Source organism: Salmo salar, chromosome 13 (genome assembly GCF_965601325.2).
Source record: "Salmo salar chromosome 13, fSalSal1, whole genome shotgun sequence".
Lineage (NCBI taxonomy): Eukaryota > Metazoa > Chordata > Actinopteri > Salmoniformes > Salmonidae > Salmo > Salmo salar.
In genome coordinates this window covers 4,288,393-4,315,000 of record NC_138303.1, presented here as the reverse complement: position 1 = coordinate 4,315,000, position 26,608 = coordinate 4,288,393, and the positions used below count along the sequence as shown (strand labels likewise).

The following is a 26,608-nucleotide window of genomic DNA, read 5'->3' as shown; positions in this document are numbered from 1 at the left end:
AAGATAGGCTCCTCCCACACCCACAGCCCAGGCTCCACACCCCCTTCTCGTGTGTGCCTTAGCAGCTGCCAGGCCCTCAGCATTGCAGAGTAAAAATGAACGAGACTGGTTTGACTTAAATATGTGTGGCGGTGACCTTACCTGCATCAGATGTGATGTCTATGGGCGCTGTGGCTTAGTTGGTTAAAGCGTCTGTCTAGTAAACAGGAGATCCTGAGTTCGAATCTCAGCAGAGCCATTTCAGGCAGTTCATTGAACACATTGATGGAAAAGGTCAGAGTGGAGGGCACTCTGCTATTCTCAACCAATGGGTTAACAGAATTAGGAGTATTGAGAGGAGAGAAAACTTGAGGAGGGTGCAATTGAGATGTTCCAAATTCACTGAAAAAGATACCTTTTTGAATGAATTACAACGTACCAACTGTCTGAAGTTCAACTGGTTCTTCAGTTTATTCATTTCGAGCGCAAAATGAAAAGAGTTCAGCCAGCTTGTACAACTCTCTGTCAGAGCATGAGTAGGCTCTACAAGCAATCTCTGTTAGCTTGCAGTGATCGTATAGTGGTTAGTACTCTGCGTTGTGGCAGCAGCAACCCCGGTTCGAATCCGGGTCACGGCACTTCATTGCCATTTCGAAAGGGTTGTAATTTTGATTGAGTTGAAACTTACTCTGTGAGCTAAGAAACTCCCCGAAACGACCAAAATGATGAAGAAATATTGTATGATTCTGAATGTTTACTCATATCTCGTGACACACCTATCACATGTTAATTCCCACTTTGGGTCCCAAACCGTAGTTTAAGAATTCATGTCAGAGGATCTTGAGTTTATTCAGCTCGAGACCCAAATGAAAAATGTACTGTCCTCGAATGACCCAAATTAAGAAGAAATAGTATGTGACTACAAATGTTTACTGATATCTCGCTGCCCACCTCTCACATACTCAGGCCCACGTTGGGTCCCAAAACATAGCATAAGAAACCCTGTTGCTAGACAATTGAAGGTGTCCATATCGATTCCAAAATTAGTAAATAACATCTGTTTTGTGATGTGATTTTGCAAGACAGAGATATGGGTTAAATCAACGAGACTGTTTTGACTTAAATACGTGTGGCGGTGACCTTACCTGCATCAGATGTGATGTCTGTGGGTGCTGTGGCTTAGTTGGTTAAAGCGCCTGTCTAGTAAACAGGAGATCCTGAGTTCGAATCTCAGCAGAGCCTTTTCGAAGCAGTTCATTGAACACATTGATGGCAAAGGTCAGAGTGGAGGGCACTCTGCTATTCTCAACCAATGGGTTAACAGAATTAGGAGTGTTGAGAGGAGAGAAAACTTGAGGAGGGTGCAATTGAGATGTTCCAAATTCACGGAAAAAGATACCTTTTTGAATGAATTACAACGTACCAACTGTCTGAAGTTCAACTGGTTCTTCAGTTTATTCATTTCGAGCGCTAAATGAAAAGAGTTTAGCCAGCTTGTACAACTCTCTGTCAGAGCATGAGTAGGCTCTACAAGCAATCTCTGTTAGCTTGCCGTGATCGTATAGTGGTTAGTACTCTGCGTTGTGGCCGCAGCAACCCCGGTTCGAATCCGGGTCACGGCACTTCATTGCCATTTCGAAAGGGTTGTAATTTTGATTGAGTTGAAACTTACTCTGTGAGCTAAGAAACTCCCCGAAACGACCAAAATGATGAAGAAATAGTGTATGATTCTGAATGTTTACTCATATCTCGTGACACACCTATCACATGTTAATGCCCACTTTGGGTCCCAAACCGTAGTTTAAGAATCCATGTCAGAGGATCTTGAGTTTATTCAGCTCGAGACCCAAATGAAAAATGTACTGTCCTCGAATGACCCAAATTAAGAAGAAATAGTATGTGACTACAAATGTTTACTGATATCTCGCTGCCCACCTCTCACATACTCAGGCCCACTTTGGGTCCCAAAACATAGCATAAGAAACCCTGTTGCTAGACAATTGAAGGTGTCCATATCGATTCCGAAATTAGTAAATAACATCTGTTTTGTGATGTGATTTTGCAAGACAGAGATATGGGTTAAATGAACGAGACTGGTTTGACTTAAATACGTGTGGCGGTGACCTTACCTGCATCAGATGTGATGTCTATGGGCGCTGTGGCTTAGTTGGTTAAAGCGCCTGTCTAGTAAACAGGAGATCCTGAGTTCAAATCTCAGCTGTTCCTTTCCAAGCAGTTCATTGAACACATTGATGGAAAAGGTCAGAGTGGAGGGCACTCTGCTATTCTCAACCAATGGGTTAACAGAATTAGGAGTGTTGAGAGGAGAGAAAACTTGAGGAGGGTGCAATTGAGATGTTCCAAATTCACGGAAAAAGATAACTTTTTGAATGAATTACAACGTACCAACTGTCTGAAGTTCAACTGGTTCTTCAGTTTATTCATTTCGAGCGCTAAATGAAAAGAGTTTAGCCAGCTTGCACAACTCTCTGTCAGAGCATGAGTAGGCTCTACAAGCAATCTCTGTTAGCTTGCCGTGATCGTATAGTGGTTAGTACTCTGCGTTGTGGCCGCAGCAACCCTGGTTCGAATCCGGGTCACGGCACTTCATTGCCATTTCGAAAGGGTTGTAATTTTGATTGAGTTGAAACTTACTCTGTGAGCTAAGAAACTCCCCGAAACGACCAAAATGATGAAGAAATAGTGTATGATTCTGAATGTTTACTCATATCTCGTGACACACCTATCACATGTTAATGCCCACTTTGGGTCCCAAACCGTAGTTTAAGAATCCATGTCAGAGGATCTTGAGTTTATTCAGCTCGAGACCCAAATGAAAAATGTACTGTCCTCGAATGACCCAAATTAAGAAGAAATAGTATGTGACTACAAATGTTTACTGATATCTCGCTGCCCACCTCTCACATACTCAGGCCCACTTTGGGTCCCAAAACATAGCATAAGAAACCCTGTTGCTAGACAATTGAAGGTGTCCATATCGATTCCAAAATTAGTAAATAACATCTGTTTTGTGATGTGATTTTGCAAGACAGAGATATGGGTTAAATGAACGAGACTGGTTTGACTTAAATACGTGTGGCGGTGACCTTACCTGCATCAGATGTGATGTCTATGGGCGCTGTGGCTTAGTTGGTTAAAGCGCCTGTCTAGTAAACAGGAGATCCTGAGTTCAAATCTCAGCAGAGCCTTTCCAAGCAGTTCATTGAACACATTGATGGAAAAGGTCAGAGTGGAGGGCACTCTGCTATTCTCAACCAATGGGTTAACAGAATTAGGAGTGTTGAGAGGAGAGAAAACTTGAGGAGGGTGCAATTGAGATGTTCCAAATTCACGGAAAAAGATAACTTTTTGAATGAATTACAACGTACCAACTGTCTGAAGTTCAACTGGTTCTTCAGTTTATTCATTTCGAGCGCTAAATGAAAAGAGTTTAGCCAGCTTGCACAACTCTCTGTCAGAGCATGAGTAGGCTCTACAAGCAATCTCTGTTAGCTTGCCGTGATCGTATGGTGGTTAGTACTCTGCGATGTGGCCGCAGCAACCCTGGTTCGAATCCGGATCACGGCACTTCATTGCCATTTCGAAAGGGTTATAATTTTGATTGAGTTGAAACTTACTCTGTGAGCTAAGAAACTCCCCGAAACGACCAAAATGATGAAGAAATAGTGTATGATTCTGAATGTTTACTCATATCTCGTGACACACCTATCACATGTTAATGCCCACTTTGGGTCCCAAACCGTAGTTTAAGAATCCATGTCAGAGGATCTTGAGTTTATTCAGCTCGAGACCCAAATGAAAAATGTACTGTCCTCGAATGACCCAAATTAAGAAGAAATAGTATGTGACTACAAATGTTTACTGATATCTCGCTGCCCACCTCTCACATACTCAGGCCCACTTTGGGTCCCAAAACATAGCATAAGAAACCCTGTTGCTAGACAATTGAAGGTGTCCATATCGATTCCAAAATTAGTAAATAACATCTGTTTTGTGATGTGATTTTGCAAGACAGAGATATGGGTTAAATGAACGAGACTGGTTTGACTTAAATACGTGTGGCGGTGACCTTACCTGCATCAGATGTGATGTCTATGGGCGCTGTGGCTTAGTTGGTTAAAGCGCCTGTCTAGTAAACAGGAGATCCTGAGTTCAAATCTCAGCAGTGCCTTTCCAAGCAGTTCATTGAACACATTGATGGAAAAGGTCAGAGTGGAGGGCACTCTGCTATTCTCAACCAATGGGTTAACAGAATTAGGAGTGTTGAGAGGAGAGAAAACTTGAGGAGGGTGCAATTGAGATGTTCCAAATTCACGGAAAAAGATAACTTTTTGAATGAATTACAACGTACCAACTGTCTGAAGTTCAACTGGTTCTTCAGTTTATTCATTTCGAGCGCTAAATGAAAAGAGTTTAGCCAGCTTGCACAACTCTCTGTCAGAGCATGAGTAGGCTCTACAAGCAATCTCTGTTAGCTTGCCGTGATCGTATAGTGGTTAGTACTCTGCGTTGTGGCCGCAGCAACCCTGGTTCGAATCCGGGTCACGGCACTTCATTGCCATTTCGAAAGGGTTGTAATTTTGATTGAGTTGAAACTTACTCTGTGAGCTAAGAAACTCCCCGAAACGACCAAAATGATGAAGAAATAGTGTATGATTCTGAATGTTTACTCATATCTCGTGACACACCTATCACATGTTAATGCCCACTTTGGGTCCCAAACCGTAGTTTAAGAATCCATGTCAGAGGATCTTGAGTTTATTCAGCTCGAGACCCAAATGAAAAATGTACTGTCCTCGAATGACCCAAATTAAGAAGAAATAGTATGTCACTACAAATGTTTACTGATATCTCGCTGCCCACCTCTCACATACTCAGGCCCACTTTGGGTCCCAAAACATAGCATAAGAAACCCTGTTGCTAGACAATTGAAGGTGTCCATATCGATTCCAAAATTAGTAAATAACATCTGTTTTGTGATGTGATTTTGCAAGACAGAGATATGGGTTAAATGAACGAGACTGGTTTGACTTAAATACGTGTGGCGGTGACCTTACCTGCATCAGATGTGATGTCTATGGGCGCTGTGGCTTAGTTGGTTAAAGCGCCTGTCTAGTAAACAGGAGATCCTGAGTTCAAATCTCAGCTGTTCCTTTCCAAGCAGTTCATTGAACACATTGATGGAAAAGGTCAGAGTGGAGGGCACTCTGCTATTCTCAACCAATGGGTTAACAGAATTAGGAGTGTTGAGAGGAGAGAAAACTTGAGGAGGGTGCAATTGAGATGTTCCAAATTCACGGAAAAAGATAACTTTTTGAATGAATTACAACGTACCAACTGTCTGAAGTTCAACTGGTTCTTCAGTTTATTCATTTCGAGCGCTAAATGAAAAGAGTTTAGCCAGCTTGCACAACTCTCTGTCAGAGCATGAGTAGGCTCTACAAGCAATCTCTGTTAGCTTGCCGTGATCGTATAGTGGTTAGTACTCTGTGTTGTGGCCGCAGCAACCCTGGTTCGAATCCGAGTCACGGCACTTCATTGCCATTTCGAAAGGGTTGTAATTTTGATTGAGTTGAAACTTACTCTGTGAGCTAAGAAACTCCCCGAAACGACCAAAATGATGAAGAAATAGTGTACGATTCTGAATGTTTACTCATATCTCGTGACACACCTATCACATGTTAATGCCCACTTTGGGTCCCAAACCGTAGTTTAAGAATCCATGTCAGAGGATCTTGAGTTTATTCAGCTCGAGACCCAAATGAAAAATGTACTGTCCTCCAATGACCCAAATTAAGAAGAAATAGTATGTCACTACAAATGTTTACTGATATCTCACTGCCCACCTCTCACATACTCAGGCCCACTTTGGGTCCCAAAACATAGCATAAGAAACCCTGTTGCTAGACAATTGAAGGTGTACATATCGATTCCAAAATTAGTAAATAACATCTGTTTTGTGATGTGATTTTGCAAGACAGAGATATGGGTTAAATGAACGAGACTGGTTTGACTTAAATACTTGTGGCGGTGACCTTTCCTGCATCAGATGTGATGTCTATGGGCGCTGTGGCTTAGTTGATTAACCTCTATGGGCTAGGTGGGACGCTAGCGTCCCCCCCCGTGGTGCACTCCATCAACAGCAGGTGCATTTCAAGAGCGGCAAATTTGAATCCAAATAAATGTCAAAATTCAAATTTTTCAAACATACAACTATTTTACACCCTTTGAAAGATAAACATCTCCTTAATCTAACCACGTTTTACGATTTCAAAAAGGTTTTACGGCGAAAGCATAAATTTAGAGTATGTTAGGACAGTACATTTACAAGAGTTGTGTGTAATGTTTTGTCAATTCAAAGACAGGGTCACCAAAACCATAAAACCAGCTAAAATGATGCACTAATCTTTTACAATCTCCATCAGATGACACTCCTAGGACATTATGTTAGACAATGCATGCATTTTTAGTTCTATCAAGTTCATATTTATATCCAAAAACAGCGTTTTACTATGGCATTGATGTTGAGGAAATCGTTTCCCTCCAATAACCGGCATTCAAGTCAACACCACAAATTAAATAATTAAAATTAGAAAACATTGGTAAAATATTATATTGTCATTTAAAGAATTATAGATTTACATCTCTTGAACGCAATCAACTTGCCAGATTTAAAAATAACCTTACTGGGAAATCACACTTTGCAATAATCTGAGCACTGCGCCCAGAAAAATACGCGTTGCGATACAGACTAGACGTCATGTTGGGGAGATCTAAAATCGAAAATACTATGTAAATAATCCATTACCTTTGATTCTCTTCATCAGATGTCACTTCCAGGTATCACAGGTCCATAACGAATGTAGTTTTGTTCAAAAAAGCTCATCATTTATGTCCAAAAATCTCCGTCTTGTTAGCACATGATCTAAGCCAGCCGGACTTCTCGTCATGAACGAGGGGAAAAAAAATATTTACGTTCGTTCAAACATGTCAAACGTTGTATAGCATAAATCATTAGGGCCTTTTTTAACCAGAACATGAATAATATTCAAGGTGGACGAATGCATACTCTTTTATAACGTATTGGAACGAGGGTACCCAACATGAACTCGCGCGCCAGGTGTCTAATGGGCCATCATCGTTCCATGGCTCTTGTTCGGTCAGATCTCCCTCCAGAAGACTCAAAACACTTTGTAAAGGCTGGTGACATCTAGTGGAAGCAATAGGAAGTGCCAAAATATTCCTCAGCCCCTGTGTTTTTCAATGGGATAGGTTTAAAGGTAATACAACACATCAGGTATCCACTTCCTGTCAGAAAATGTCTCAGGGCTTTGCCTGCCAATTGAGTTCTGTTATACTCACAGACACCATTCAAACAGTTTTAGAAACTTTAGAGTGTTTTCTATCCATATATAATAAGTATATGCATATTCTAGTTACTGGGTAGGATTAGTAACCAGATTAAATCGGGTAAAAAAAAAATATCCAGCCGTGAAAATACTGCCCCCTAGCCCTAACAGGTTAAAGCGCCTGTCTAGTAAACAGGAGATCCTGCGTTCGAATCTCAGCAGAGCCTTTTCAAGCAGTTCATTGAATACATTGATGGAAAAGGTCAGAGTGGAGAGCACTCTGCTATTCTCAACCAATGGGTTAACGGAATTAGGAGTGTTGAGAGGAGAGAAAACTTGAGGAGGGTGCAATTGAGATATTCCAAATTAACGGAAAAAGAGAACTTTTTGAATGAATTACAACGTACCAACTGTCTGAAGTTCAACTGGTTCTTCAGTTTATTCATTTCGAGCGCTAAATGAAAAGAGTTTAGCCAGCTTGTACAACTCTCTGTCAGAGCATGAGTAGGCTCTACAAGCAATCTCTGTTAGCTTTCCGTGATCGTATAGTGGTTAGTACTCTGCGTTGTGGCCGCAGCAACAATGGTTCGAATCCGGGTCACGGCACTTCATTGCCATTTCGAAAGGGTTGTAATTTTGATTGAGTTGAAACTTAGTCTGTGAGCTAAGAAACTCCCCGAAACGACCAAAATGATGAAGAAATAGTGTGTGATTCTGAATGTTTACTCATATTTCGTGACACACCTATCACATGTTAATGCCCACTTTGGGTCCCAAACCGTAGTTTAAGAATCCATGTCAGAGGACCTTGAGTTTATTCAGCTTCGAGACCCAAATGAAAAATGTACTGTCCTCGAATGACCCAAATTAACCTCTTATATCTAGACGTTCCGCTAGCGGAACACCTGCTCCAATATCCAATGATGGGCGTGGCGTGAAATACAAACTCCTCTAAAATCCGAAAACTTCAATTTTTCAAACATATGACTATTTTACAGCATTTTAAAGACAAGACTCTCGTTAAACTAACCACACTGTCCGATTTCAAAAAGGCTTTACAGCGAAAGCAAAACATTAGATTATGTCAGCAGAGTACCCAGCCAGAAATAATCAGACACCCATTTTTCAAGCTAGCATATAATGTCACAAAAAACAAAACCACAGCTAAGTGCAGCACTAACCTTTGATGATCTTCATCAGATGACACGCCTAGGACATTATGTTATACAATACATGCATGTTTTGTTCAATCAAGTTCATATTTATATCAAAAACCAGCATTTTACATTAGCATGTGACTAGCATTCCCACCGAACACTTCCGGTGAATTTACTAAATTACTCACGATAAACGTTCACAAAAAACATAACAATTATTTTAAGAATTATAGATACAGAACTCCTTTATGCAATCGAGGTGTCCTATTTTAAAATAGCTTTTCGGTGAAAGCACATTTTGCAATATTCTGAGTAGATAGCTCGCCATCACAGGCTAGCTATTTTGACACCCACCAAGTTTGACCCTCACCAAAATCAGATTTACTATAAGAAAAATTGGATTACCTTTGCTGTTCTTAGTCAGAATGCAGTCCCAGGACTTCTACTTCAATAACAAATGTTGGTTTGGTTCAAAATAATCCATAGTTATATCCAAATAGCGGCGTTTTGTTCGTGCGTTCAAGACACTATCCAAGGGTGACGAAGGGTTACGCGCCCGACGCGTTTCGTGACAAAAAATTTCTAAATATTCCATTACCGTACTTTGAAGCATGTCAACCGCTGTTTAAAATCAATTTTTATGCTATTTTTTTCGTAAAAAAGCGATAATATTCCGACCGGGAGTCGTTGTTTTCGTTCAAAGACGAAATAATAAAAACATGGAGTCGCCTCGTGCACGCGCCTCCAGTCTCTGTTCTCTGATCGACCACTATCTAAATGCGCTAGTGTTTTTCAGCCAGGGACTGCAAAGCCACCATTCAGCTTTTTGCCGCCTTCTGAGAGCCTATGGGAGCCGTAGGAAGTGTCATGTTACAGCAGAGATCCCCTGTTTTGCATAGATTATGATCAAGAAGGCCAAGAAATGGTCAGACAGGGTACATCCTGTACAGAATCTTCTCAGGTTTTGGCCTGCCAAATGAGTTCTGTTATACTCACAGACACCATTCAAACAGTTTTAGAAACTTTGGAGTGTTTTCTATCCAAAGCTAATAATTATATGCATATTCTAGTTTCTGGGCAGGAGTAATAATCAGATTCAATCGGGTACGTTTTTTATCCGGCTGTGAAAATACTGCCCCCTATCCATAACAGGATAAGAAACCCTGTTGCTAGACAATTGAAGGTGTCCATATCGAGTCCAATATTAGTAAATAACATCTGTTTTGTGATGTGATTTTGCAAGACAGAGATATGGGTTAACAATGTTTTCGAATAGTAATTTTGTAAATTGTAGCGCTGATTCACCGGAAGCATTTGAGGGAAAATATTTTCTGAACGTTATGTTCCGATGTAAAATGCTGTTTTTATATATAAATATGAAATTTATCGAACAAAAAATGCATGTATTGTGTAACATGATGTCCTAGGAGTGTCATCTGATGAAGATTGCATTTAGCTGTGTTTGGGGTATTTGTGATGCATGCCAGTTGCTTTGAAAATGGCAGTGTGATTATTTTTGGCAGGGTACTCTCCTAACATAATCTATTGTTTTGCTTTTGCTGTAAAGCCTTTTTGAAATCGGACAACGTGGTTCGATTCAGGAGAGGTGTATCTATAAAATGGTGTAAAATAGTCATATGTTTGAGAAATGTAAGTTATAGCATTTATGAGGTATTTGTATTTCGCACGACGCGATTCCACTGGCTGTTAAAAACCAGACAGGTTAAAAAAACGTAGATTTTTTTGGCAGGGACATATATAGGATACTACCTTCCACAACATAACCTTCACTCCAAATCAAAACTCCAATCCTACAACCTGACTTTGGACAAATTACCTGGAAGAATACCTACGGGCAAAGATTCTTATTTCCAAGATATACAGCAAATGCTCTGTCAAATAAACAACAGAAACCTGAACCCTAACCCTAACCCATCCAACCTGGAACTGAGTGAGTAATGTTTAGTCTGAAGATACTTTTCAAGCCAAGAAGAAAAATATATTACAAAGTATGTTACTTTATTAGGATTGAATGCTAAGTTCAGGCTACCAAGTTTGCTAGGACAGAACAGATCTGACTGCAACTTCAATTAGCACTGAGATGTGAGGTGTCAAGGCCCTTGTGCCCAACAATGGCAGAAGAGTTTCACAGCCTACCCCACCCTAATGCAGAAGCCTTTGAAGCCCCCTCTCGCTGATCAGAGGTCATTACAATACAGTATCATTTGGATGTAAAAAATGAGAAGGCACGAAAAGAGTACAAAAAGAATCTCTTTATGGAAAATCAAGAGACACTTTTTTGTTGACTATTATAAAAATGGGAACATAAGCAAGTTCATTTTCCACACAGACCATCCCCTGGCACAGTGGGGGGTGTTATAGCGATGGTTGGAAACTTAGGATACTAGACAACGAGGACTCTGAGTCAGCCAATGTCAACCTGCACAAGTCTGGAACAGTTATGGTACAGGGCAACCCAAACAGTTTCAGCTGGACTTTCACCTAATCAAAGAATTAGCCCAGCAGGAGAAGCTCTCCCTGGAGAAAGATACCCCAACCCCGAACGGGTCAGACCAGACCTCTTCATTATATAACACCACAGACGAGCCACCCCCAGACCTCTTCATTATATAACCCCACAGACGAGCAACCCCCAGACCTCTTCATTATATAACCCCCCCAGACCTCTTCATTATATAACCCCACAGACCTCTTCATTATATAACCCCCACAGACCTCTTCATTATATAACCCCACAGATGAGCAACCCCAAGACCTCTTCATTATATAACCCCCCAGACGAGCAACCCCCAGACCTCTTCATTATATAACGCCACAGACGAGCAACCCCAAGACCTCTTCATTATATAAACCCACAGACCAGCAACCCCCAGACCTCTTCATTATATAACCCCACAGACCAGCAACCCCCAGACCTCTTCATTATATAACCCCACAGACGAGTAACCCCCAGACCTCTTCATTATATAACCCCCCAGACGAGCAACCCCCAGACCTCTTCATTATATAACCCCCCAGACGAGCAACCCCCAGACCTCTTCATTATATAACCCCCCAGACGAGCAACTCCCAGACCTCTTCATTATATAACCCCACAGACGAGCAACCCCAAGACCTCTTCATTATATAACCCCACAGACGAGCAACCCCCAGACCTCTTCATTATATAACCCCCACCCCGAGGGGGATGGAGGAGAGGGTGAGGGGGATGGAGGAGAGGGAGAGGGGGGATGGAGGAGTGGGTGAGGGGGATGGAGGAGAGGGTGAGGGGGATGGAGGAGAGGATCAGACTGCTGGAGGAGAGGGTGAGGGAGATGGCGTGTGACAGAGAACAACCCATTAGATAGCTGGCCACCCCGGCAGAGAAGCCAGCAGAACAGCCCACCTCAGACCCTGACCATAGCCTCAACATCACATCAGCACAGACAAATGAAGAACCCCAAGTCCAGGGGATTCCACCCTCTCTGAGCACCCCCCTGTCAGCCACCCTGATAGACCTCCTGACTACACCCCCACACCCATAGAGGACATACACAAGACACAGATTGTACTCCTTATGGCTCAAACGGGAAATATATACAAGAAAATAAACGTTTTCCAAAACACACAGTGTCTAAACAACGCACAACTGGTTATATCCACCCTGCTACCGTGAAAAGACTCCCACCCTGCTACCATACAGCAGGTAAACGCAAGTATTTCCAGTGACTGTGCCTCAAAACCCCATGTTTACCTGGCCCACCACTCCACCCTGGACTTGAACAGCCTTTACGATCAAGTCCACCTATACAAGGCAGCACCTTCACCCGGACCCTAAAGGACATCGCCCTCAACCACAGCCCCAACCCTTCACACAGGAGGAACAGATCAATAGACACCCCGCCCAGACCTGCGAGACACTCTCCCAGACCTGCGGGACCCCACCCCCCCGGACCTACACATAGAGGACCCCCCCCCCCTGGACCTACACATAGAGGACCCCCCCCCCGGACCTACACATAGAGGACCCCCCCCCCTGGACCTACACATAGAGGACCCCCCCCCCCCTGGACCTACACATAGAGGACCCCCCCCTGGACCTACACATAGAGGTCCCCCCTGGACCTACACATAGAGGACCCCCCCCCGGACCTACACATAGAGGACCCCCCCCAGACCTACACATAGAGGACCCCCCCAGACCTACACATAGAGGACCCCCCCTGGACCTACACATAGAGGACCCCCCCCGGACCTACACATAGAGGACCCCCCCTGGACCTACACATAGAGGACCCCCCCCTGGACCTACACATAGAGGACCCCCCCCGGACCTACACATAGAGGACCCCCCCCTGGATCTACACATAGAGGACCCCCCTGGACCTACACATAGAGGTCCCCCCCGGACCTACACATAGAGGACTCCCCCCCGGACCTACACATAGAGGACCCCCCCCGGACCTACACATAGAGGACCCCCCCTGGACCTACACATAGAGGACCCCCCTGGACCTACACATGGAGGACCCCCCCTGGACCTACACATAGAGGACCCCCCCTGGACCTACACATAGAGGACCCCCCCTTGGACCTACACAGAGGACCCCCCCCCCCCCTGGACCTACACATAGAGGACCCCCCCCGGACCTACACATAGAGGACCCCCCCTGGATCTACACATAGAGGACCCCCCCTTGGACCTACACATAGAGGACCCCCCCTGGACCTACACATAGAGGACCCCCCCCCCTGGACCTACACATAGAGGACCCCCCCCTGGACCTACACATAGAGGAACCCCCCCCCCCCGGACCTACAAATAGAGGACCCACGCCGAGAGGACCTACATCCAGACCACAACACCACCAGCCACATCCACACCCTCACCCCCACCAATCAACACATCCCCCAATTCAACCATGCCCGCACCCCATTTAGGCCCCCTCAGATCAGACCTATGCCCCTCCTGCCCACCCCATGCCCCCCATGCCCCCCACTCCCGCAAAGAGGGCATCAACATGGAAGTCACATATACGCCCTGGCCGTGAGCAGGCAAACAGGCCCAACCCCCACTCTTACACTAGCCCAAGCCAATGGCATGTACCAGATGCTCAGCAGGCTGTGCTCACACTTACTGGCCTGAGGCCAAACCACACGGCCAACAACATTGGACACTTTATGGAACACAAAGCCTTCACTATCGCATCCTGGAATTTCCAACGCCTGAGGTCATCTGGCTTTGGCCTAAAGAGCAGGAACCTGGACTTCACCAAAGATATCAGAAATACAGACATTGTCGTCCTACAAGATATATGGTGTAGAGGAGATGGACCCACTGGTTGCCTTCTAGGTTACAGAGAGCTGGTTGTCCCATCCACCAAACTACCAGCTGTGAAACTGGGACGGAACTCAGGGGGTATGATAATTTGGTATAGAGTAGACCTAACACACTATATTAAATGAATAAAAACAGGTACATTTTACAAATGGCTAGAAATTCAAAAGGAAATGATCTTAACAAAGAAAAATGTCATCCCGTGTGCCACCTACATCCCCCCACTAGAATCCTCATACTTTAATGAAGACAGCTTTTCCATCCTGGAGGGAAAATCAATAATTTCCAGGCCCAGGGACATGTACTAGTCAGTGGCATTCTAAATGCCAGAACTGGACAAGAACCTGACACCCTCAGCACACAGGGGGACAAACACATACCTGGAGGTGACAGCTGGCCTTCTTAGGCAGAGTTGCAAAGAAAAAGTTGTATATCAGACTGGCCAATGAAAATAAAAAATTAAGATGGGCAAAAGAACACAGACACTGGACAGAGGAACTCTGCCTAGAAGGCCAGTATCCTGGAGTCGCCTTTTCACTGTTGACATTGGGACTGGTGTTTGGCAGGGACTATTTAATGAAGCTGTCAGTTGAGGACTTAAGAGGTGTCTGTTTCTCAAACTAGACACTCTAATTAACTTTTCTTCTTGCTCAGTTGTGCACTGGGGCACCGGGGCCTCCCACTCCTCTTTCTATTCTGGTTAGAGCCAGTTTGCGCTGTTCTGTGAAGGGAGTAGTACACAGTGTTGTACGAGATCTTCAGTTTCTTGGCAATTTCTCGCATGGAATAGCCTTCATTTCTCAGAACAAGAATGGATTGACGGGTTTCATAAGGAAGTTCTTTGTTTCTGGACATTTTGAGCCTGTAATCGAACCCACAAATGCTGATGCTCCAGATACTCAACTAGTCTAAAGAAGGACAGTTATATTAATTATTTAATCAGAACAACAGTTTTCAGCTGTGCTAACATGATTGCAAAAGTGTTTTCAAATGATCAATTAGCCTTTTAAAAAGATAAACTTGGATTAGCTAACACAACGTGCCATTGGAACACAGGAGTGATGGTTGCTGATAATGGGCCTCTGTACGCCTATGTAGATATTCCATAAAAAATCTGCCGTTTCCAGCTACAATAGTCATTTACAACAGTAACAACGTCTACACTGTATTTCGGATGGACAAAAAATTTGCTTTTCTTTCAAAAACAAGGACATTTCTAAGACCCCAAACTTTTGAACGGTAGTGTACATAGTTAATGATAGGCTTCGAGGGGACTTCTATGGTAGTGTCGTGTCTTTGGCTATGCCAGATTAAGTGATATTTCATGCTATTCTATAAAATCCTTTCTCTGTAATTAATATTACCTGATTAAGCTAATCATGTAAATGTAATTAACTAGAAAGTCGGGGCACCACGGAAGAACGTTTATAGAGCCGTTATCCTCGGAATAAACTCTTAAAATACTTAGTAATCTTTTACATCGATAGCAGTCAATATTAACCCTTATCTTATTTTCAGTCTCATAATGAAAGTTGTACATTCTTGGCTATCTTCACGAACCCTGGCTAACAAGTTGAATCAGCAATACCAAATTGGGTTTAATTATTTATTTACTCAATACCTAAACTAAATCACACAGAATTACATATACACAGAATACAAATGATGTCATACATGATGGCTGGTTACACAAAGGAAAGGGGGTTGGGCTTGAATGAAAGAGCGGGAAGATTTAGGAACAAAGAAACAGCAGCTATGCTATCGTAAATACATTATCTTATGCATTCTAAATTACCGCCCATTTGGAAAAGGAAAATGCAATAAATATTTACTCTGAGCTGCGCTTCGGTAGATTGGTCGTAGATGCTGGCCGGGTTGGCCAACAGATCTTCCTGTCCTCGGAAGAATGTCTCTGGTGGTAAATTGGATAGGTGGTGGTATCTTCGTCCGTCTGTTAGACTGGATCCGTCGTCCGTCCTTTCCTAGCCCCCGTTTACAGCGGCCGCTGCTAACTCAACGGCTAGGAAGTATCACTTCTGTAGTGAATAAGCTCAAAGTTCATACCATTCGCCACCAAAGCTCACGCCGAGGTTGGCTTAGTTCTGTACTTGACGTGTGTCCTTCTAACGTAGAGGCTGCAGACCTCACGTACTGGAACACGTGGTTATCTTTTCGTCAAAGGCTTATATAGTGGAGAGGGGGAAGGATGTGTTTCATCGTTTATAACCCCTGTCTCTTCACAGGGGTGGCCCACTGATCAAGCAGGGCACTTTCCTTATGAAAACCCAATTCTCTCATTTGGAAGCAAAAATTACATTTAATCTCCTAACAAACAATTTCAATATCAAACATTTCAATTGCATAACAATTCCATGTTACTCTGATAACTAGAGGGTGTATACTTTCTCAGGTACAGTTTATGTCGTCCTGTCATCACTCATAATGTCTCAGATGACAACCGAACTGACATCCATACTCATTACGTTCCCAAGCATATTTCCAACTGGTTTTATTACCAAAATATGGTTCCTTTTCCCCATTTGTTTGATGTTCCCAGACTCTCTATATTTAACACAGGCTATTCAAGTCCTTCAGTAGGGTCAGAAAGAGAGGGGAAGGGAGAAAGGTATTTATGGGGGGGTCATAAACCTTACCCACAGGCCAACGTCATGACAGTCCCCCCATGTTGGGTTCAATCTTGCGATTAACCTGCATGTTGTAAACCAACATAAAAATGAACGTGGGTTGTCCTGGTTGTGGATCATCGTTGTGGTCCCCATCTGGCGGTCGACCCGGGTAGGGTGTCTGCAAATGAAGAAGTCCGCTCCAAGGCTGGGCAGCAGATGTCCAGTTGTTGGTTGCTATTGCAGTCCCCCCTCTGGTGGTCGACCTGGGTAGGGTCTCTGCAAATGAAGAAGTCCGTTCCATGGCTCGGCAGCGGATGTCCGGATTGGGATCGCCGTTCCGGACCCGTCGTCTGGTCGTCTAGACTGGAATATCTGGGCAGTAACTTAGGCAGATGTTAACAACGCACACACACTCATGAAATATATCATTACATTTCCTCCCAAATGAGCGGCGTTGTGGCACTAACTGATGGTTGTATGGTGGAGTAGTTTATGGCTCTATCACTTTCTATGTGCCGAAGAAAATGAAACAAAATGAATGAAAGCATAAACAAAACAAAATATAGTTATGCCACCTTAATCATCTAATTGGACTGTATTCTATCTACGTCCATGGTCTTGGCAAAATGACCCTATCATGGCATTGTCTAATGTCATATTTAGGGCTTTCCTAATTTGTGGGGTAGCGCTTAGGGTACTATCCTAAGTTGACAACTATATGATAAGTCTACAGCTGTAAGGCACTAGTTTTGGGCAGTCTACAGGGATGACCTATGGACTTCTGGTTAGAAAACTGGTGAGTGCTGTAGAGTCAAAGGCCTAGAAGTAAATGTTCAACTTCACTAAGGCTGGTATTTTGCTTGAACCCTTAAGTGGTCCTAGCATAAATCCTAATTGGATGTTCCGTTGTGCATGTGCGTTTATGCTTACACAATCGCGCATGTCAAGGGAAGAACACCAAGTATCCTGGCAGATTACAACTTGTTCAGAATGAGTCTGACGTAGTCAGGTAATTTTCAGGTCAATGCCTGGAGGTCAGTCAGAATTGGTGTCAAGGGAGTCTGTAGTAGTTTTCTACAAGTCACGGTGTCTTACACTATTGTAGTGGCGGTAGGTATGAAGTCTATTTCATAGCTATGTTATCCACGGAGGAGCTAACCTCACGACGGAAGTACTCTAAGTATTAGACCAGTCGTACGTGGTGTGATCATGGTTCATGACTTCTAATAACTTTTCTCCTGAACGGAGGGTTCTATTTATTAGTGGCATGTGTTAACCATTGGAAAAGTGCAATGGAGATTCCCTTCCCCGTGTTGCACTCTGAGTGACTCCTATGTCGCTATTATCAATAGCAATTTAACTTGTGAGGTTACTAATCCTCTTACTGAGTGTTGCTGGACTGACTGTGGTATTGGTACTGGTATTCAAGGGGTCCAGTTGTCCTACCGATTTATTCTGAAATATTATCTACCGGAACACATGATTGGAGCATATTACTAGTTGTATTGTAGTTGAACCTACACATGGCAAGGAATGATTATTGTTGCCATTTGTTTTGGAGGTGGACAAGTCCACTGGACTTCCTTTACGACCAGTGTGGTACACCTCAGAACTATCTTAGATGTGTTCTAAGATAATCCCCGTCTAGGGGCCTGTCTGCTCCTCACTGTTCTCGTAGGGGAGTTTACAACTAGATTTGATTTATGCTCTGGCGGCCTCGTACGGTGTTGTCCGTAGTCTCGACCCCCCTACCGGCCTCGATGAGGCTCATCATGGGTCTGGGCTACTATTCCCCCCCTTTGTGTCTCGGGACCCCCCCACCAGCGGGTTGTGTTGGTGTCCGAGGCGCAAACGAAAAGGTCGGACCCTATGTACGAGTTGTCAGTGGCCGCGTTATTATGAGAATGGCTGAAACCTTTCAACCAAATCTCCTGGTGTTTGTGCTTCAACATCCTCAGTGGCTGTCGAGGTCTGTCAGTCACCACCGCGTCCGCGTGTGGCAACCTCTTCAGTACCTGCAAACTGAGACAAGGATATCGGTCTGTGATATCGCAAAGTGTTTCACCAGAGTCATCGGGTCAGTTGCTGGACTGACGCCATTAGTGTCATTGTAAGGGGTGACAGTCCCCAACAAAGCAGAAGGTGTATCATTGGAAGCAGAGTGTACTCTGCGCATCAATGTTTTTCTTGCTGAGACGGCCGCAGTGCTTGCAGAAGTGTCCGAAGGGCAAGAGAAGTTCATCTCAACTACCGTATTGCACGACTGCAAGGAGGAGGGAAGTTGCTCATTCACAGAGACAGCTGGCTCGAAATCATGAAAAGAATGGTCAATCAGATTGGCTGATGGAATGTGTCGAGATATCGTAATATCTCCTTGGATCGGATTTTGTACCAAGAGGTTTCTAAACGTCTTTTTCCCAAGGGGTGCTTTCAACAGATACCCCTCGTGAATGACTGCATTGCAGCTAGCGTTAGGGGAAGACAGTTTGGTCAGTGGAGAAGGCACTGTGGCCTGTGACCATACCTGGTTGGTTTTCCAATCCATCAATGGGAGTAATCGATCCATCAAGTCTGCTCCAAGTAGCAGGGGTACAGTTTTGAGGCTGGTAACATACACAGGGTGAACGAGCGATACGTTCTTGAAGTGTAGTTTCAGCATGACTCTCAACGTGAGAGGCGAGGTAGTCTGAGTGACCCCTCGAAGTGTAGTTTCGCATCGTTCCACTTTTAACCAACGTTTAGTTGGCTTCAAAGCCCTTTTGAGATCATCAAACAATGTTTGAGAGATAAGTGATATTGTCGCACCCGAATCAATTAGCGCATGACAAGTTAAGCAGTCCTCCAGGACTGTTTCCAGGTATGGCCGTTTAGATTCGTGGTTAGTGGACATATTCCCCACAAAGTGGAGTGGTCGTTCGCAACGACGATGATGTGCCCTTTCTGTTCAAGGTGGAAGCAGATTGACTTTTCCGATTTTGAGTGGGCTTGGCTTTAACGAAGCGTTTGACATTTTTCTTCGCAACTTTTGTATCAGAGTCTACAGACAAAGCCCGGGGGCTTGTTTCTTGATCAAGCGGGCCCTGGATAGGGTCTTGAATGAGAGCGGGAGAAATTTTAACTTTAACGTCCTTGCTATGGGTGTTAATTTCTGCGGACCTGGTGTCCGGTAATTCCCCGTCTAGTCCTTGTGACTTATCTTTTACCCTTTTCTCAAATTGTTCTCGCTTTAGTTCTTCCCGTAGTGGGACTTCTGGAGAACATTGGTCTACGTTTTGATCGTCCTTCAACCCTTTGTTACCCTTGTGCTCTGACACTTTGTGTGGGTTAGGTGCAGGAACGTAGCGAACAGGTCGATTGTAGCGGTAGTCGTTTTGAAGGCGACGTACTTGACAGTTATTTCGACGGCGGCGGTTATTGGAATCATGGTTTCGAGGTAGAAACTGTTGTTGTGCGTCATCTCTCGACGCTCCAATACCTGATAATGCATCCTCTAACTGGAGTGAGTGCTCCTGGTCAAACTTCAAAACCGAGTGGTCAGGGCTCTTAGCGTTGTGAGCTTTTGATGCCTCAAAAGCTGTGCTTGCAAGCTCTCTGAGTTGTAAGATAGGCAAGCCAACGTGGGCTGCAGGGCCCAAGTAGGTAATGAAGGTGGGATACATGTTCGACAGAAACATTTGTTTGAATGGTAACAGCTCTTCCATTCCTGTTTCCGTGAGTAGGCCAAAGTAAGCTGAACGAAGCCTATGATAGAAAGCTTGTGGGTGTTCGTTCCGAGCTTGTTTGACCATGTTAGCCAGTGGGCTATCGTGTTTGCGAGTCGCAGAACCACTGAATTCTAATTTCAAAGCTGTGGCAAGTTTAGCGTAGTCATTTAGCACGTGTTGCTGTTGTAGGCGAATGAACCTCGTCACGTGTCTATTCGACGTTCGCTTCAACAGGTAAACCCTGTCAGAACCCGTAGCATTCGGGTAGCCACCCAACGCGTCCTCTGTGTCAGCTAGGAACGTCTCAGTATCGTTTGGCTGACCTGGAACGGGGTCAAAGGTGGGGAAATTCTTGACGAGTTTGTCAAGGTATTTCGTGCCAAGCGGGCGGAGAGGGTTGGCTTCATCCTGTGGAGAAATTGGGGCCGACAGGCCAAGAGGAGAAGCCAAGATTTGGCTTTGTTGGCCAAGAGGCTCCATATTACTCAGTGCCGAATGGCCAAGAGGAGAAGACTGAGGGACACATGATGGAGGCAATGTCTGAAACCTATCGTCTTCACTCCTTTGAGTACCGGACTCCGGTTGCTTGGATGGGTAGTCATGCTGTAGAGCGTGACCATTCTGGACTTCCTCCAGATGGTACCTAAGGGTGGTCTTCTGCTGCATTGCAGAGTCCACTTGAGCGCTTAGAGTACCAATTTTGGACACGTGAGTGTCACACCTGCTCCTTTCGGTCTCAAACTTATCTGTCATGGTTTGCAGATAGAGGTCTCGAGTACGGAGCGAGAGATTCAGTGATAAGATTTCCTCTGCTTGCTTAGAAATCAATATTTCCATCCTCATCACCTGAGTTCTCTCATCATTCATTGGGTCAGCGACTTCAATAAGTTCTGCTGATTTGTCATCCAACTTTGTCATTGTGTTCATCAACTGATCGTCTTTGGTCTGCAGAATTTGGAGTAGAACATTGTTACCTTGAGTAACGTTCAACAAAACTGCCTGCATGTTATCAAATTGTGCGCTCCTATTTATAGATAACTCGACCTATTTATCTAGTTTGGAGTGGACTACATCGTATTTAGTTTTGGCTAAATCGAGTTGTTCCTGCAGATGACGATTTTGTTGGAGAGTTTGTGCTCGTTCATCGTCATAAGTATTTTCAATTACTTTTAATTCTTCCGATTTCAAACGCAGTTCCTCGGCTAGCAGAATGTTTTCATTTCCTGCTTTTGTCAATAGTTGCTCAGTTCTCTCCACCTTTGCCCTCATGCTAGCCATGTCTTGCATGTGCTTCAGCTGTGCACTGTGGTATTGGATCGATGCCAACCTTTGATGGCGATACATAAGTGCTAAAGTGGAGAGAACCGTCACAAAGCCTGTGTTTGATGGTTGATTTTGGAGAGCGTTCGCAATTTCGGCTGTGTTTTCGCTAATGTCACAATTAGGGTTGGTATCCCTGCTGAGGTCAGAGATCAAACCTTTTATGGGTTGAGGTTCACTAATTAGCAGAGGAGAGGTGACCACCTCCTTTGGTATCTTGCACATTATTAGAAAAATTTAGAGGAAAAATGTTCCTATTTTTTTTTAAATGTTTGGGTTTGGAATTCATTGGAAGCTGCAAAGACAAGTTTAATCTATTCATAGATGTTGACGAACCATCAGTACTGTACCAGTAATGTGGAAGTTGGACGTGAATGAATTTGCAAAAGCAAATTGAATTATTTAATCAATGCCAATGATTAATCATACCTGGGTAGGCTCTGGGTATTAAACTTGAATTAACCTGAGAGGTTGCTTCATCCAGGTTAATATGGGAAGTTTAATAACCTCTTACATCTAGACGTTCCGCTAGCGGAACACCTGCTCCAATATCCAATGATAGGCGTGGCGCGAATTACAAATTCCTCAAAAATACAAAAACTTCAATTTTTCAAACATATGATTATTTCACAGCATTTTAAAGACAAGACTCTCCTTTATCTAACCACACTGTCCGATTTCAAAAAGGCTTTACAGCGAAAGCAAAACATTAGATTATGTCAGCAGAGTACCAAGCCAGAAATAATCAGACACCCATTTTTCAAGCTAGCATATAATGTCACAAAAACCCAGAAGACAGCTAAATGCAGCACTAACCTTTGATGATCTTCATCAGATGACACACCTAGGACATTATGTTATACAATACATGCATGTTTTGTTCAATCAAGTTCATATTTATATCAAAAAACTGCTTTTTACATTAGCATGTGACGTTCAGAACTAGCATACCCCCCGCAAACTTCCGGGGAATTTGCTAACAATTTACTAAATTACTCACGATAAACGTTCACAAAAAGCATAACAATTATTTTAAGAATTATAGATACAGAACTCCTCTATGCACTCGATATGTCCGATTTTAAAATAGCTTTTTGGTGAAAGCACATTTTGCAATATTCTAAGTACATAGCCCAGGCATCACGGGCTAGCTATTTAGACACCCGGCAAGTTTAGCACTCACCAATATCAGATTTACTATTATAAAAGTTTGATTACCTTTTGTTGTCTTCGTCAGAATGCACTCCCAGGACTGCTACTTCAATAACAAATGTTGGTTTGGTCCAAAATAATCCATCGTTATATCCGAATAGCGGCGTTTTGTTCGTGCGTCCCAGACACTATCCGAATGGTAAAGAAGGGTCGGGCGCATGGCGCAATTCGTGACAAAAAAATTCTAAATATTCCATTACCGTACTTCGAAGCATGTCAACTGCTGTTTAAAATCAATTTTTATGCAATTTATCTCGTAAAAAAGCGATAATATTCCGACCGGGAATCTCCTTTTCGGCAAACAGAGGAAAAATCACAAAGACGGGGGCGGCCAGGGCACGCGCCTAAGCCCACAGTCCCTTGATCGGCCACTTGAGAAAGGCGATAATGTGTTTCAGCCTGGGGCTGGCATGACGACATTCTGTTTTTTCCCGGGCTCTGAGCGCCCATGGAAGACGTAGGAAGTGTCACGTTAGAGCAGAGATCCTTTGTAAAAGATAGAGATGGCAAAGAAGTTCAAGAAATGGTCAGACAGGCCACTTCCTGTAAAGGAATCTCTCAGGTTTTGACCTGCCGTTTGAGTTCTGTTATACTCACAGACACCATTCAAACAGTTTTAGAAACATTGGAGTGTTTTCTATCCAAAGCCAATAATTATATGCATATTATAGTTACTGGGCAGGAGTAGTAACCAGATTAAATCGGGTACGTTTTTTATCCAGCCGTGAAAATACTGCCCCCTAGCCATAACAGGTTAAAAGTGTCTCATTTGATTGCAAGAACATTAAGGTATTTTCAACAATTTAACTTATTTAATTGAATGAGATGATAATCCATACAATATCCATTGATTGGATATCATAAGTGTAAACAGTAGTTCAAATGTTGGGAACACTCCCCACTATGGTACACTTCTTCCTTGGGCCGAAGCCACATGGGATTCCCGCGGGGGCGGGACTTCTGTCAGTACTGGATTACTGAATGGGTTTTGCAAAAACCAAATTTTACTGATTGATCAATTTTAATGATAAATCAAACCTGTATAGGCTATTTGTGATTTAAACTTTAATTAACCTGAGAGGTTTATTCATCTAGGTTAATGTGGAAAAAAGATTACAATGTCTCATTTAGAAAACTCATCAATTTGGATATTATTTAAAAGATCAACTTGAGAATGTCAATCTGGCAATTTCACTTATTAGTTCAATTGAATAAGACATCGATATCCGTCTGGATATCACGAGTAACGACTTGAGTGTCACCTGACTAATTCTTCTTGAAGGAAAGTACTGGTGACTCTTCAGAGGTCCCTGCTGGCACACGCTGAAATCAAGCGGAAGTACCCAGGGCGGGACTTCCATTCAGCAAGGCGGAGGATTTACAATGTGGCACATAACAAAATGGCTGTTTTCCCTTTTGTTAGCTTAGCATCTCGAGCAAGCTAATGCTACTTTATGCCTGAAAAATGCTCAACATAGGATTCCCTTGGCAAGGGAAAGGTTTTACTTATAACGTATTATGTTCAAACCCTTTTCGGCGATATTTGACGATGTTTTAACCGGAACTCGCGGCAAACAACGAAATGCACCGTGGTCTACTCGCATCGAAACGCGAGAGAGACAGAGAGATACTTATCGCTGGTCAAGCTAATCTCTCCTAAATTTCAATCGGCTGGCTCTTTGTCCTCGCTCGAGAAATTAATAATGACCTAGCCAACACGCGTCTGAAACGCGCGAGGAAGAAATAGCCCAGCGTTTGGCCAAACGCGCTATTTCTCAGATAGCTTTATCAGCCCTCATACAGAACTGTATAGTTTAAGCTCCCCACTGACTACGTCAGAGCACAACACGGAGGCGTTTCTCCAGAGCACACACGCACCAATAATTCCGGTCTACAATTCCCATAATGTATATAATAAACTTGATATATTATGTAATCTGCTTTTCAATTTTATATAGGCTGAATCAAAATGAAAGCGTCATCCTATTTTAGATTCCTCGCACGGGGGCTCCAAATGTCGTGTCTTTGGCTATGCCAGATTAAGTGATATTTCATGCTATTCTATAAAATCCTTTCTCTGTAATTAATATTACCTGATTAAGCTAATCATGTAAATGTAATTAACTAGAAAGTCGGGGCACCACGGAAGAACGTTTATAGAACCGTTATCCTCCGAATAAACTCTTAAAATACTTAGTAATCTTTTACATCGATAGCAGTCAATATTAACCCTTATCTTATTTTCAGTCTCATAATGAAAGTTGTACATTCTTGGCTATCTTCACGAACCCTGGCTAACAAGTTGAATCAGCAATACCAAATTGGGTTTAATTATTTATTTACCCAATACCTAAACTAATCACACAGAATTACATATACACAGAATACAAATGATGTCATACATGATGGCTGGTTACACAAAGGAAAGGGGGTTGGGCTTGAATGAAAGAGCGGGAAGATTTAGGAACAAAGAAACAGCAGCTATGCTATCGTAAATACATTATCTTATGCATTCTAAATTACCGCCCATTTGGAAAAGGAAAATGCAATAAATATTTACTCTGAGCTGCGCTTCGGTAGATTGGTCGTAGATGCTGGCCGGGTTGGCCAACAGATCTTCCTGTCCTCGGAAGAATGTCTCTGGTGGTAAATTGGATACGTGGTGGTATCTTCGTCCGTCTGTTAGACTGGATCCGTCGTCCGTCCTTTCCTAGCCCCCGTTTACAGCGGCCGCTGCTAACTCAACGGCTAGGAAGTATCACTTCTGTAGTGAATAAGCTCAAAGTTCATACCATTCGCCACCAAAGCTCACGCCGAGGTTGGCTTAGTTCTGTACTTGACGTGTGTCCTTCTAACGTAGAGGCTGCAGACCTCACGTACTGGAACACGTGGTTATCTTTTCGTCAAAGGCTTATATAGTGGAGAGGGGGAAGGATGTGTTTCATCGTTTATAACCCCTGTCTCTTCACAGGGGTGGCCCACTGATCAAGCAGGGCACTTTCCTTATGAAAACCCAATTCTCTCATTTGGAAGCAAAAATTACATTTAATCTCCTAACAAACAATTTCAATATCAAACATTTCAATTGCATAACAATTCCATGTTAATCTAACTAGAGGGTGTATACTTTCTCAGGTACAGTTTATGTCGTCCTGTCATCAGTCATAATGTCTCAGATGACAACCGAACTGACATCCATACTCATTACGTTCCCAAGCATATTTCCAACTGGTTTTATTACCAAAATATGGTTCCTTTTCCCCATTTGTTTGATGTTCCCAGACTCTCTATATTTAACCTCTCTAGGCTAGGCGGGACGAATTCGTCCCACCTACGTAACAGCCACTGCTATCCTGTGGCGCGATTTTCAAAACCTTAAAAATCCTATTACTTCAATTTCTCAAACATATGACTATTTTACAGCCATTTAAAGACAAGACTCTCGTTAATCTAACCACACTGTCCGATTTCAAAAAGGCTTTACAGCGAAAGCAAAACATTAGATTATGTCAGCAGAGTACCCAGCCAGAAATAATCAGACACACATTTTTCAAGCTAGCATATAATGTCACAAAAACCCAGAAGACAGCTAAATGCAGCACTAACCTTTGATGATCTTCATCAGATGACACACCTAGGACATTATGTTATACAATACATGCATGTTTTGTTCAATCAAGTTCATATTTATATCAAAAAACAGCTTTTTACATTAGCATGTGACGTTCAGAACTAGCATACCCCCCGCAAACTTCCGGGGAATTTGCAAAAAATTTACTAAATTACTCACGATAAACGTTCACAAAAAGCATAACAATTATTTTAAGAATTATAGATACAGAACTCCTCTATGCACTCGATATGTCCGATTTTAAAATAGCTTTTTGGTGAAAGCACATTT

General features: G+C 43.2%; 9 non-coding genes across 9 annotated transcripts; all 9 read left to right on the top strand.

The window, feature by feature from the left end:
• The first annotated feature begins 164 nt into the window (after positions 1-164).
• trnat-agu (transfer RNA threonine (anticodon AGU)) lies at positions 165-238 on the top strand. The gene has a single exon. It is a non-coding gene; the product is annotated as a tRNA-Thr (tRNA).
• Positions 239-1,147: 909 nt separating this feature from the next.
• trnat-agu (transfer RNA threonine (anticodon AGU)) lies at positions 1,148-1,221 on the top strand. Its single transcript has one exon. It is a non-coding gene; the product is annotated as a tRNA-Thr (tRNA).
• A 308-nt stretch (positions 1,222-1,529) lies between these two features.
• trnah-gug (transfer RNA histidin (anticodon GUG)) lies at positions 1,530-1,601 on the top strand. The gene has a single exon. It is a non-coding gene; the product is annotated as a tRNA-His (tRNA).
• Positions 1,602-2,131: 530 nt separating this feature from the next.
• On the top strand, positions 2,132-2,205 carry trnat-agu (transfer RNA threonine (anticodon AGU)). Its single transcript has one exon. It is a non-coding gene; the product is annotated as a tRNA-Thr (tRNA).
• Positions 2,206-2,512: 307 nt separating this feature from the next.
• Positions 2,513-2,584, top strand: trnah-gug (transfer RNA histidin (anticodon GUG)). The gene has a single exon. It is a non-coding gene; the product is annotated as a tRNA-His (tRNA).
• A 530-nt stretch (positions 2,585-3,114) lies between these two features.
• Positions 3,115-3,188, top strand: trnat-agu (transfer RNA threonine (anticodon AGU)). Its single transcript has one exon. It is a non-coding gene; the product is annotated as a tRNA-Thr (tRNA).
• Positions 3,189-4,097: 909 nt separating this feature from the next.
• trnat-agu (transfer RNA threonine (anticodon AGU)) lies at positions 4,098-4,171 on the top strand. The gene has a single exon. It is a non-coding gene; the product is annotated as a tRNA-Thr (tRNA).
• Positions 4,172-4,478: 307 nt separating this feature from the next.
• trnah-gug (transfer RNA histidin (anticodon GUG)) lies at positions 4,479-4,550 on the top strand. The gene has a single exon. It is a non-coding gene; the product is annotated as a tRNA-His (tRNA).
• Positions 4,551-5,080: 530 nt separating this feature from the next.
• trnat-agu (transfer RNA threonine (anticodon AGU)) lies at positions 5,081-5,154 on the top strand. Its single transcript has one exon. It is a non-coding gene; the product is annotated as a tRNA-Thr (tRNA).
• The last annotated feature ends 21,454 nt before the right edge of the window (positions 5,155-26,608 follow it).